The sequence below is a fragment of the Rhea americana genome, unplaced genomic scaffold (assembly GCF_003343005.1).
Source record: "Rhea americana isolate MKP2758 unplaced genomic scaffold, rheAme1 scaffold_121, whole genome shotgun sequence".
NCBI lineage: Eukaryota > Metazoa > Chordata > Aves > Rheiformes > Rheidae > Rhea > Rhea americana.
In genome coordinates, this window is record NW_028185273.1 from 110,713 (window position 1) to 124,566 (window position 13,854).

At 36.7% G+C, this 13,854-nt stretch overlaps 1 protein-coding gene across 7 annotated transcripts in view; it reads left to right on the forward strand.

The window, feature by feature from the left end:
- The window catches only part of SULF1 (sulfatase 1), a 122,973-nt gene that overhangs the window by 14,562 nt on the left and 94,557 nt on the right, over positions 1–13,854 (forward strand). For all 7 annotated transcript variants that reach the window (XM_085324901.1, XM_085324884.1, XM_085324875.1 and 4 more), the window contains 2 exons: positions 6,839–6,906; positions 9,277–9,374. The gene's annotated coding sequence lies outside the window, so the exon portion shown is untranslated. The remainder of the gene's footprint in view (positions 1–6,838; positions 6,907–9,276; positions 9,375–13,854) is intronic.

The window sequence follows — 13,854 nt, forward strand, 5'->3', positions numbered from 1 at the left end:
CAGTGGAGAGCTCTCCCATTGGGACATACCTCTCACCTGCTTTCTCTGTTACAGTGACAGYAACCTTGGATCACAGAAGGTTGAACACCTGGAAGAATTAAGTTCTTCAGTTAGCACAGCATAAAATGCCAAAAATCATGAATTGAGGCCTTGAGTTTTACTGTCATCTTGGTATCATGCTATCTTGTAAAACATAATATWAAGGAAGAATGCTGATGCCAATCTTTCAGCCTTTAGGCTACAGGAAAATGTAGCAATATACAATGTAAAAGTTGAGTTTTTAAAAGTTTTTTTTTTTAAGATCTAAAGTTGCTTTTTCAATTATGAGCTTTCACAYTTCTCCATATTGCTGGAGAAACTCAAAAGATATGTATTGAAAAAAATCYGCTTGGAAGAGGAGAGTTAACACAGCTGAAGCTTGACCCTAATGTAATTTAGACTTTGTGAGTAGGACATGGAAAAATCTTGTGTTAGTAAAAAACTAGTTCCACTACCATGTTTTAATAAGGAAGTGAATTCTTGTTCTCTGTGTGTGTTGCAAAGGGGAGGGGGCAACAACAGAAATTAATCCCTTAGTGTTAGAATATTTAAGTTAGTTTTCACTCTTTTGGAAATGTTTAAGCTCAGAAATTATCTTTTCTTCTGTTCCTGATAAGGAAAACTGTTGTTATAACAAATTACACAGATACAGGAGAGACTATGCAATCTATAGAACATAACCAATCCATATACATTTTTGCCTCCATCTTTAACCCTGCTATGCAACATGATAACATAGGGTTTCAACAAAATAGAACTTTTTTTTTTTTTTTTTAAGGGAACATAACTTTTTTAGTATTCCGTATTATATAATGTATTGAGGATGTAAAATGTCTTTGACTAGACTGACTAGACTGACAAGTCACTTTTTTGTCTGCTAAAAATAAATCCCAACAGCACAGAGTGCAGCAGTGTTGCTTAAGGATAATATTGTAATAGATACAAATTCATCCCATAATTCCTTTAACCTCAGCAAACATGTTGCAARTGTTCAGTGTCTATTGTGGTAACATAAAGCAGAAGTCTGAATTAGTCTAAACAAAACAAATACATAGGAGAGTTTTTAAGTATGTTTTCAATTTCAAAAAAAAAAGAACTTCTTGTGAATTTGCCKTATTTTTTTTTCATGTCTTGATTCAGATATAGGCACATGTATTTATATGTATTATTTTTCCCCAAAGCATTGAGAAAAATATCACGTAAGAATTAACTTTTCCATTCACAGTCCTACTGCTATTTGGTCACATTTCAATCCTCTGCAAGAAAAAAAAAAAGGTAGGGGGAATTAAAAGCATGACAGATCTGCTTGAACAAGTTCAAACTTCAGTGGTCCTGTAACCCTTAACAGAAGGCAGAGCTCTGCTGTGTCTATGGAATGGTGCCACCTTTATCCAGAAAAACACCCCAAAACATAACAACAATTTAACAATACAGTACAAGAGACTTGGTGCTTATAATTCTTTTTCTTTCTGTCTTCTTCAAACAAAACTGTGTGTTCTCCGTATCAGTAGTCTTCCGTGCCTATTTCAGCTTTCCAAACTGTTCCTTAAGTATTTAAATTAAGATCATCTTGCTTTTTGGCTCATTAACTGTAGTGACATTGTTCTTTGTGTTCAGTTTTCAGGTCTCAATGACTTTGTTATTTTAAGTGCTGAAATATAGGAAAAATCCGTTTTTAAACCACTAGGTTATTTTTCTCTCTCAAGCAAGCTTGTCTACACTTCATGTTTCTCAATGAACAGCAAACTTTATTTGGCTGCTGAAAAACCAAATCTACTAGAACAGGGAGGCAAAGGGAGATGCCAGCATTTTATCAACTAAGAAAAGCATATACGTAATCGAGGGCTCATTAATCCTCATCAAGTCACATCTAAAGAAATTTCCTGCTCCAGTTCCCCTCTTCATGTATTTTGAGGATCATCTTACATTTTAAGACTATCTTGGGCTAGCCAATGTACCCCAAATACCTAAACTGAGATAGATACCCTTTTGAATGCAAAGTATTTGTTTCTTCTGCAATTGCATAGCAGAGACACTGTTAAGAATACTTTAAAGTCGTAAGAACTGTAACAGTTCATATAAAAGGGTCTTTTTTGAGGAATAAGTACCTGTCAGGCTCAGTCTATTTCAAGAAGGATCTGTCACCTTTTTGCTATTTCTCAGATCTATTATCTTTACTTCCACCTTTCTGAGAGATTATTTCCATTGGAATAATAATGGTAATATCCTCAAAGTAAAGTTCTATACAGTATTAGTACACTTACAAAAACAAACCTTTCTATAAAGTCGAGGTAGGAATAATTGCAATTTGAATGTAAAGTGGATTGCTGTGTCAGAGCTGATTTTTTTTTTTAAGAGTGTTTATGATATTTTTCCTGCCCACCACCTAGGCTTTGTTTTGCTTTTATTTACTTCCCTTAAGAGTTAAATTTTGAGTTGAGGTTTCTACCTATAATCTAAAAAGTAGCGTTTGCCCTTTGTTCTTTTTAAATGTAAGGGTTGTGTCCAGTTTTGTCACTAGTAGCTAAAGGTCTCGGAAGCAGACTTTAATTCTATATCCAGTGTGTTTTTACAATGTAGCAAAATAATGTGTCAGGCCAACATACTTTTCCAAAAGAATGATCAAATAATATGGCAATATTTCAGTTATATCCATTAAAACCATGATGAAAAATTCAATGAACAGAATCTATTGTCTATGGGGAAATATATATATATATATATATATATATATATATATATTTCTGGAGAGAGAGAGAGAGAGAGAGTTTAGTTTTAAGTTTAATTTAAGTTTTTGGCTCATGATTGGTAAAAGCAGCATTTCACACTTTTCAAAAAGATGACACCAAGAAGTTTTCTTTACTGTTTCCCTCAGAACTGAGGGGAATAGGGGGGACTGACATTTTATCCCTATGGTACTGAATTACCCTTTCCATGTCCAGCATATTGAAGATAAAAGGTCTTTTAACAAGGAGTCTTTAGCAGCATGTGAAACAAATCCTTTAGAAATTAGCCTCCTGTGATAATCTCACTGYGTTATGAAAATCTAGAAACATGTGAGATCAGTTTTAACCATCTTAAATGTTTGTCAAATAGAAATAGATGTTTTTCTGATTTGCATAGATTGATCCATTGACTTTTTAAACAACAGTCATTTCCACTGTTTATGCTAAARCTGCCACATGAGTGGTGAAGTCACTGGTATTCACAAGTTGCTGGCATTTGGTCTCCTTTTACTGCTCATCTTCTGATTATTTCTATTATGAACAAGGCTAGACTTCATGATAACAGTGCCAGACAGTGGGAGAGCTTTGTGCATGCTGGAACTCCCTTAAGTRTCAATAATAAAGATGTTGTTCTGAGAAATATTAGAATTTCTCCCTATTCAGAAATACTTGCTCCTTACAGAGACTACTAAAGGCAATGAGAAATGTAAGGCCGTAAAAGAATTGAGAACTGTTACATAAAATGTGGTTGGTCAGATTGCTCTGCAATCACWTAGATGGTCCAGCAATAAGGGATTGGATAACTGGAACTGGATTCTCCTGTCCATTTATTGGCATTTGCAAAGTTAAGAATCAAAATATTTTTCAGAAATATTTTTAAACTGTTCTGTCTTCAGTGAATTACAATTGCAAACAATCATCTTGTTTCTGCAACTTATACGTATAGAATATTTAAACCCCAGAAATGCAAAAGCACTRTATGCACAAAAAAGTTCTACATTCTCCAGCAGAATTAAGTTATTTCTGGGTGCAATGSGAAGCTGCTGTTTATCAACAGTCTTTATACAGAACTGGTTTAAGGAAGTCATGAATAACRTCTCTTGCTAAATCTGTAGAAGGATGTGTGTCCAGGGTTTTCGTCTTGCCTGAAAKACCTCCCTTCTGGCATCAAGCTGAGTGCGTAAGTTCAGGACTGACTCAGAGATCGAGCTCTTGCCTTTCCAGTGAATCACACACAACCCTCCCTGCAGTTCCCTGGATCTTGGAGGTTTTGCAACTGTGTTTCTTCTGTGAGCTCAGATAAGATCATTGCAGCCCCAGGACATGAATAATAGCCAGATACTGCCACTTTTGGAGTGATTCTCTATCACCAACATGTCCCAGCTGTGGAAATATCTCCACACATAGTATGTCCTCCTATGTTTTATTAGGTATTTATAGCAGGGATATCTCTTGCTTTCACACACATCCCTACATCCCCCTTCCCCCCCCCCCCCAGTTTCCCCCAAAATAGGCAGACTGGCAGTATCTAAATACCTGCTGTTCAAAAGCAGAACTGTAAATACGAGTCTGGCATTATGGTATGCTGTAAGCCTTTCTCATTGTGTGACACGGTTAACTCTAAATCCTCAGTCCTCAGGTTGGAAATGCATTGTGACAAGGTTGCTGGATAAGGGTGCATACAGTATCTAGATACTCAGTGGTGCATAGAAACTTAAAGAAGAAAGATGAAAGAAAGAAGTAAAAGAAAATGCTCCTGCAATTTCTTTAAACACAGCAGCATTTAAAGAAAATAATGGATCAGTTTTCACTAGAACAAAATTATGGAATCGTATCCTTTCTAATGTTAAGTCATAAATGAAGTCCTCTGTGTACCTACTGGAACGTATTGTATTTTCATATGTTCACAAATGTGGAAAACAGAGATCTGGAAACTTTGACAATAGTAGCTACCATCTCCATGTGTCTTTTTCTGCTCTGCAATAGCTAGTTCAATGCCTACTGAAGWAAATGGAAAGATTCCCATTGATTCCCATGGTACTGGAATCATTCCTCTGTATGTCATCCAATGACTTATTTCACCATCACTACGCTGAACCAGCACATTTTTACTCTTTTGGATGTGTAGATAAGTAGGTTCCTAAAGCCCATGTTACACTCCATTCAGTATTATAAATGATTCTTGATTTCAACTTATCATGTGAATGTGAAATTAACTTCTTCRGGGCAGTGATGAGCAAGAAAGAAAATGTAACGAATGTATCCCTCAGATATTTTAAACAGGGTAAAAATGAGTTTTTGTTGTACATGTGCAGTCAGCTTATTGATTGTGAACATGGAAGATCTGAGGGTTGTTTTTGTAGATATTTTCCTTTGTTTCATTTGCTGTTCTAACCATTTTTTATTCATTAGCTTGTTTTCATCTTGATAATTCATTTCCATTATTTTCTCTGCTATTACATTTCTTGGCCATTACAAAATACCTTCCTTCCAAAAGTCATTTGCCCAATTTGTTTCCCATAACAACAACAATAATAGAAAAAAATATTCTTTTTTATAGCAAGTTTAGGGCCAAAATCTGTTCTTTGGTAGTTACATGCTGTCACCCTTTCGTTGGGATTTACACTCACATTCCTGATGATAAAAATCTGGCCTTTGCATTATGACCCTTCCCTCAGAGTAACTACAGCAACTGTCACAAACCTTAGTAAGACCTTATGCATGTTTCAAAATTGAGAGAACAATTTGATTATACGTCTTTCAGTTAGAAGTTCTTCAGATCCTCTCAGATTGTAGGTGTAGATGATGGCTAATTCTTCATTGTATCGTGTGCTTGAGACTTGGTCTAGGTAATACAGTAAGTGAAAAACAGCATCACAAGAGAACAGAAATCACACTTGTGACTCTTGCCCTTTCGTTATATCACAGATTTTACTGGGGAATAAATTGCTTGTAACACTACTGTGCTTTCAAACAACTCTTGAGGGTAGAGACACGCTGCACTCACCCTTCCGTGATGTTAGTCACCTAGGAGATATTTCTCTCAAAAGGTCAGCAAAGTGTAGCTGGCTCCTATGTTGTGGTCAAAGGCAGACTTACATGACCATTGGGACAGATAAGTTGTGTTTGAGAGTGTGTTCTTAATTCTTAGTCTCTTGGACCAAACAGATATGCAAGCCTGCGTATTGAGCATGTCCATAGAAGAATGTCTAGTCTTCATTAGCTGTCTGTAACGTCATGTGATATTAGTGGGGAGCAAAATGGTTCAATATTAGCCAGTGAGAATCATAAAGAAAAGCTTCAGTCTGATTATCCTAACTATTACATCATAGCTAAAAACTGAAAACTAGTCAGGAAAAAGTACATTATTAAAAGGTGGAGAGAACCAATCTTTTAAAGAAGGAGAGCCAAAACACATTTAAGTAATAGAACAGTAATAATATTTTTCAGCTCTCTAATCATTTTTTTTTGTACATTGAGTGTTCAGTCCCAATTCTGAACTTATATTTTCAAGACAAAATTCCAGAAGATGTATTGGTTTTCACAATTAGCATCCTGAAAACCTTAAAGTACATTGGTTTGTTTTTTGTTTCATTAGAGCGAGTGTAACTGAGCATACTGGCAGGAATCTAAATAGATCTTATTTAATTTCTGCTTTGTACCTGAAGAAGCAGGTTTAAAAAGCTTCTGCTCTCTATAGATATTATACACTATCAGTATAACCTTCTGAAGAAAGTTTTCAAGAACAAGAAAGAGAACTGTTGAGAAATTAAGAAAACTTCATCAACTATATCCTTTGATGTAACCCTGCCATGGTAGAATTAGAGGCAATGTTCCCAGTAAGACTTATGGAAAAGGTCTAAATCCATTACTCTATGAATATCTTTCTCATTGTGTTGGGATATGTTCCTAGAAATCTCATATATATATATATATATACATATATATATATATATATATATATACACACATATATATATATAAATGAAAGCTATTTATTTTTTCCTTTTAAAGATATAATTAAATTTATTTCTTATAAATTATTAAAACTTTTATCGCTTTATTTATTACAGTAAAAAAAGACTGAATCGTGGAAGAGTGGAAAAACGATGACAGAATTTCTTTCCTGCATAAGAAAAAGGTAAGAATTAGAGGATTGTAATATTACAAGCACTTTATAGCGTAATAATAACTATGAGGTAATTTGTTAAGTTCCCAAATACTGGCAACTTTTTATTTAAACTTATCCAGACCTTCACAGTCTTGACAGCCTTAAAGCCAGTGCTTTAAATTCACAACCTTTTCTGATTAACTGACACAGTGAGTCATCAGCCAGACACTGTATGTGCCACTGTGCTGACCTGTTCTGCATTAGAGAAGCAAAGGTTACATTTCATTTTGTGGCAGTATATTGGAGATGCACGTATTTCAGGCTCCTTGATTTCTATCTCCATTTTCCTATCTCCACTTTGAGCTTGTTGGAGGGAAGGTTCTTTCACTTTCTTTCCGCCGCCTCCATTCCCTGGAGTCTATAAGTGCCCCAGCTTTCACTTTTTTTTTTTTCATTTTTTGACCTCTGATGCCCAACTGTGCATGAAATAATGCTCCCCATACGTATTCATTGTTCACGGTACTGGTGCCTGCGCAAGTCACCAGAGTTTCCCTAATAAGGTTGTTTTTGACCTTTCAGAAGTTCTCAAATGAAGACTCTAACTGCGTTCATTATCCTCAAAACAGATATGCTTAGTTGCCACTGTTCTAATAAAATGGCTATAAGAAACAGCAAAGAATGCTTGTTCCAAAAGCAAAGTGAAAATGCAGAGCTGTGAAGCAGGCAACAGGGCTTTGGCTGGGCGCTTTCCAGCATGGTGCTGTGCCAGGTGGACAGAGATCAGGAGGAAGCGGAGCGGATGGGCTGGCGCCCATAGGCAGGAGAGTCTAGAGAAAAGCCTTTCGGGCTGACATGCTGGCTTGGGCAGGAAGCCGCTTGCCTGGTGGGTTTAGTCCACCGCGCACGGTAACGTTGTAGCTTGCTGGCTGCGGGGTAGGAGCACCCAGTGCTGCTGCTTTCTCACGATAGCATTAGCTATCACACTACGTGGGGTCACTATGCGGGGAGCCARACAACACAACCGACCCACACAAAAATGGGCCTGGTTTTTGGTATGCTTTTGGGTGGTGGGATTAATAACTGCTCGGATGGGTTCCTTCACCCAGCTGCCCTCAGCGACAGGRGGGTGAGTGCTAGCGTGAGTGAAGGGCAGGACGGCACAGGCAGAGCAGCAGGAGAAGGCAGCCCATCCCTCCGGTCAGCAGCTGGCCTTTAATCCAGGTTAAGGGAATATGATACTACAACTCATGCCACCARTATTTCCTGCATTTGTGAAAATAAACAAAACTTTCTCCTGACTGGAGTCGCCTATGAGATCCTGCGTCTTAATTAGTTGCTCGAGTCGGAAGAGGGAAAGCAGATACGAACTGATTCCTGTCAAAGGAAGAAGACAAATGAGAAGTTTAGATTAACACGGGAGATACTAGTAGTTACGTTTTAATTGCCTAAAGACAAAATGGACTGATTTGTGATAGCTTCTAGATGATTTGAATATTACCTCATTTTACAAAAGAATAAATAAATGAACCACCAAATATAAAAGCTAAGACAATTATCTGCAAAACTTGCAGTTCTATGAAAATATTACAAGTAGTCTCAGAAAACATCCCGACAACTTACAGAATTTAGTGGAGATGGATATCTTGCTATTTGAGCCACCCATTAGAACTTTAAGCTGGAGAAGTAAAAACTTGGTCAGCCAAACTATGCTTAACTTGAAAAGAGGTAAGTCTGTTAATTCTATAGATTTCCCACAGGGAATACAAAAGGAAAGCACTTCCATTTAATTTTTATGGCTAAATAAGATGCTGCTTATCAATTTTATACACATATTGTACAATGATTAGTAGAAATGATGCATCTCAATAAAGCTTGTATAGAGACTTCTGGTGTTACAGCGGGTTTTTTGCTGACAGGGAGTGCTATTCCTTTATGAATCCTCCAGTCTGTAAATAGCAAAATTCTATTGTATATTAAAATATAAACAGCAACATGTTATTTATTTAATACTTGGGCTTAGTTTCTACTCAAAAACAAGAGGTTTTGCTAATGTGCTAGAAGGTTTGCCATAAGCCTTCTCAAGTGTCTTAAGGCACTGGAAAAGTAGATACACATTGGCAGGTACTTTAGCAATGAACAGAACATAGGGCAGTCAGGAGCTTTAAAAATTAATGTATGCTCTCTTCCATTTATTTAACTATGGTAACTTGCTGATTTGTAAGCAAGGTAATTTGAAATGGATTAACTTGGTTCTCAAGGTGATTCAGCAGGGTAAAGAGGAATGGATGAGTTTAGTTTTGCAAACAAATTCTAAATCCAGTATGAACAGAGCTTGTGTTACAACTGAAGTGTGTGATTCCTAGCAGCTATAAGTATTAACATGTTATCCTCCTTTTGCAGGTTTYGCCTGTAATAAATTCACGGAGCAAGACATACAGACTTCTGTCCAATGCTATGAAAATTAACCAAGGCACATTAACTGCAGGAAATCTTCAAAGGTACAAAAATAAAATGCTTACCCAGTAATTAATTAAACCAAACAAGCCATCAGCATGTGCTACATAGTCTTAGTATTATGTTAGGTCAATAATTAAGCTGTAGTAAATCTTGTGGAGGTTCCATCCTGCCAAACTTTAAAGGCTCAAGACTAACCCAAGGACCCTTAACACCCCAGTGATCCAGTAAATGATCATACAAATATCTACTCAATCCAAATTTTGCTAGCATTAACTTTCTATTTTTCAAGACAACTAGAATTTGTATATGTTGTGGTTGTTGAATAATATCTTGTGAAGAAAATGTGTACCTTTCCGGAGCCTAAGAAAAGAAATATTTTATAGGTTTGAGTTATGTCAAGATAAAAAGCACACTTTTCCTACAGGCAAAGATACACATTGAGCAAAAAGTAAAGGTCTGGAATTTTCTCTTGTTTAAGTCGACATGACATTTGTGAAAACTAGAAGCTAATCTGACTGCATGCAGCTGGTCATGGCAGAGAAAAGCACTGCAAGCTGTCTTGGGTGACTCTGCCAAAGCAATTCCAAAACGATCTGTACTAGTTTTGTTTGAGGCCTGGCTGACTTTTAGGTGGAATTAGGCAGTCACAGCAAGTTGTGTGGTGGCTTCGTGATGTGGGAATTATGGCACTAGGCTAAGAGTATCAAATTATGCGTCTCAACAAATAAAAATATAAAGCCACATGACAGATCAAAGAACAAGAAACTTAAAATGTTCTGAGATTTGCTTTTCCCTCATTCATAGTACTTTCTGTCACCTTATTTACATAAAATATTTCTGGCTAAACAATTTGCAAAGTATGTGATTTAATAGCAGATGTATGTGTGGCAGAGGCAAATTTGGATTTAAATTTAAGACATTACCAGAAATGAAAGACAACTGGTATACTCAAAATTTATTTCGCATGTGTGAGTCTGTATAGAATTCTGTTTGGAATTAGTCAATATATGATAAGTTAACTCACAGTGTATTTTAATTTCAGAAAATTTAAATTACCAGATCTTTAGAAAGAATATAAGATTTTTCAACCAATTGGAATATTTACTAGATTTATCATGCCTTTTAAAAGAGGCATGCCATTGTAAGAAATATCCTACAACTTCTTCCATTAGGAGAGGGTTCATGGTTTTATTTTGTATTTTAGAAATTTAAGTAGCAGTATTTTAAAATTATATGGCCAGAGGGATTTATATAATCGTCTTGTTAGCTCTCATACATACCACATGCCAAAGTATGCTCCTGTTTCAAATGAGACGTATCTTTGGTAACAAAAAGAGTTTTAGTTTCAAAATTTCCAGTGACGGATATCATCACAGGTAATTGTGCAGGGTTTAATCTCAGTCRCTGTTGAAACTGTAGTTTGAATGAGTCTAACCATGATTTCTAGTCATTTGATATTGTTTGGTCTTTCCCTTATGAGACTGAAAATCTGTCTTTTTCTCCATATCTGTTTCCTCGATATGTATTTATAGACTTAGATCAAGTCAGCCCTTAATCCATTGCTGAACTGAATAGCCTGAGTTGTAGAGTCTGTGACTATAAAACACACTTTTTGGTCCTTTGGCCATTTTGCTAATTCTTCTCTGCACCTGCTCCAACTTACCAAAATTTCAGTAGCGGTTTTAAAGTATGGACAAGATGTTAAAGAGCTGATATCATTTCCTCTCATTCCCTTCCTTATGGTAGTCTTCATTGTCCATGAAGCCGTGTTCGGCCTCAGCAGATCCCAACAAGGTATTGGGAGGTTGTGTTTATCTGACTCCCCTCATCTCTGCTAAGTCCTTCTCAGAGCCATTGCTTCCAGAGGGACAGTATATTCCTGTTGGTATGATCTGCCCACTTTGTCCACCTGTGTGACTGAATATTGACCCTATATAAAGCATATATTTTTTGCTCACACTCAGCTTACCAGGAGATTCAGGCTGTTTGATATGACTGACAGTTATTGTCTCTTGCTCTAGGTCTATGTTATCTACCAATTTTTTTTTAGAAATACATTATTCCTGGGTTGCTGTTAAAGACGTTAATTAGAGCAGGGCCAACAAAATGGACATCTTAGATTCCCTCAGAACAGGAAGTTACAAAGTAACATGAGTTACACTAGTGATCCTGCTTTTGTTGGAGAAAATGAATTGGATTATTATTTGAAGTGTCTTCCAGTTCTATTCAATGAAAGAATAAGTGCTCATTTAGATGGTGTTTCCAGTCTACCAAAGGGAGGAAGAACAAATAATCTTATGAAGGACTTTATACTGGAAGATTTCCAAGCAATTTTTGTAGTTCCAAAGGTTGATTTTTTTTAGAAGTGACTTGAACATTGTTTATCTAACCTGAGACTTTTGAGGTTCACTCTTCATTGACAACATCATATGCTGTTGTATGTAGGGAAATTTTTCAAAAAATTTTATAAACATCCTTTTTCTCTGCAGATTTAGGGTCATGATAACTCATGCAATGAAACTATCTTATATACTCACTGTGAGATATGCATAAATATAATTCCTATTTGTCGACATTAGGAATGTCTTCAGAATATTTATGAAATAAAGTGTTATCACTTTCACCATGGATAAAATAGTTGGAAAGTGCCAAGAAAAATGAAAAGGCAGCCTTTTGACCTAAAGCTTAAAAATCATGTCTCTTATGTATATAATCTATTAATGACACTTGCAGTGCAAAGACTTTCCTGGCACATTATCCACTGACATTCCAAAGCCAACTTCAGCTAATTAAGTCAAATAGAACTTAACMCTTGGGGTCAGATTTTTTTAGAAATGCAATTTCATTAGTGTACATTCACATATCCCAACTTCAGCTCCATGCAGATTTTCGGATTTCCAACTTACTCTGAGACATGTAAGAGCTTGAAGTCCCCATTTCACTAAATCTGAAAGAAACATAATCTTGAAACAAGAACGGGAGAAGCTTGCATTAAGGCATTTCACTCCAAGTAATAGAGCTTAGGAGAGTGAGTCTGTGTGAGGGATCTATAGGTCAAGAGTTCTGAGCTGATCAGTGGTGTCTACAACCAAGAAACCTAGCAATAACTACGTAGATAGTCAGCTGGGTCTCTCAGAATAACTCGGTGAATCCCCACAGGCAACAGATTTGTTAGGAAAGGCTAGGAAGCCAGGGAACATGGACATACTGCAAATGTAAATGGCAATTTTTTACAGTTTGCTACATCACTGTTCATCTTACTGTACATGAATGTTGAGGCCACTGGAACTGGTCTGTCAGCTGTCAGTATTGCTAAACATCCTACTAGAAGGCCTACGGCAGAAATATCAGCTTTTTGTAGGGTTCCTCCTTCTGTGCTGTGATATTTCCTTGTTATTAGTTGTCTAGATGGGACACAGCCAAGTCATGCTGAATATGTAATCAACAGCCTTTCTCCAGCCCGGATCTTGTCAAGTGTTTTCATCTCCTTGTCTGGAGGCTTTTTCTTTCCCTTCCTCTAAAAGGCTGTAAGGAAATACCTAGCAAAAATAGGCAAGTCCTATGGGAAAAATCCTTTACCATAGAGAGAGGTATATCTCTATGTTGCATACACACACAAATTCAGGCATGCACTCATTTCTGCTGAGAGTTCCGCTGAACTATTTCTTTCTGCACCTCTCCCAAGTGAACTCTGCTGTCAGCAATCTCAGTTCTTAGTCCGTTAGCATATTCCAATTTTGGAAACAAAAATTTCATTCATTTTCAACTCTCTTTTTCCTCTCATATTGTGAAGTTTCTCAATTTGGGAAAGAGGATTATAAGGAAGGGTACTGTTAGCTGTAAGATACAGTTTTTGCTCYATAAATACATATGGGCAAGTGTATTTTAATTACAACAATTATAGCAGATGAAATGAGATAGACATCCAGCTTTGCCCCTTCGCTTCCTCTTTATTCCCTGGCAGCCCACTTCTGTCCTGGCCTGAGAGAAGAGCTTCCTGCTTTGTTTTTCTTTAGCCATCAACATCTCTCACACAAACTATTTCTATGATTTACTCTAAACAATTAATTGAGGTCCAGAGGGAATTTTTTACAGCGCATCAACACAGTAAAGAGTCAGTGAACTTGGCTTTTTCCTTTGGAAGATGAGGGTGAAGATGTCATTAATCACTTTTAATATCTCCATAACCTACCACATGTCATTTTTATGAAGCAATAGGCACTTACTTGCCTTTGTTGCTGCTCACCCATATTATGTCAGTTCACACCACTAGAGCTCTGAAGGAGAAGTATGTTTTTTTTTTCCCTTTGTTTCCTCTTGCTACTTAGTAGAAGGGATTTTCTGCTGATCAAGTTGCTTTAGTTCTTTCCTTGCTGGCATATTTGTCTGCATTGCACACCTTAATAACGAATACACAGAAGTTAGGTACTCAGTATGCTGAGAGCGTATTCAGGAACAGAAAGGTAGAAAAGAGAAAAATAGATCCCAAAAGCTTGTCTTCTGCACTGTGCAAAACTGAAG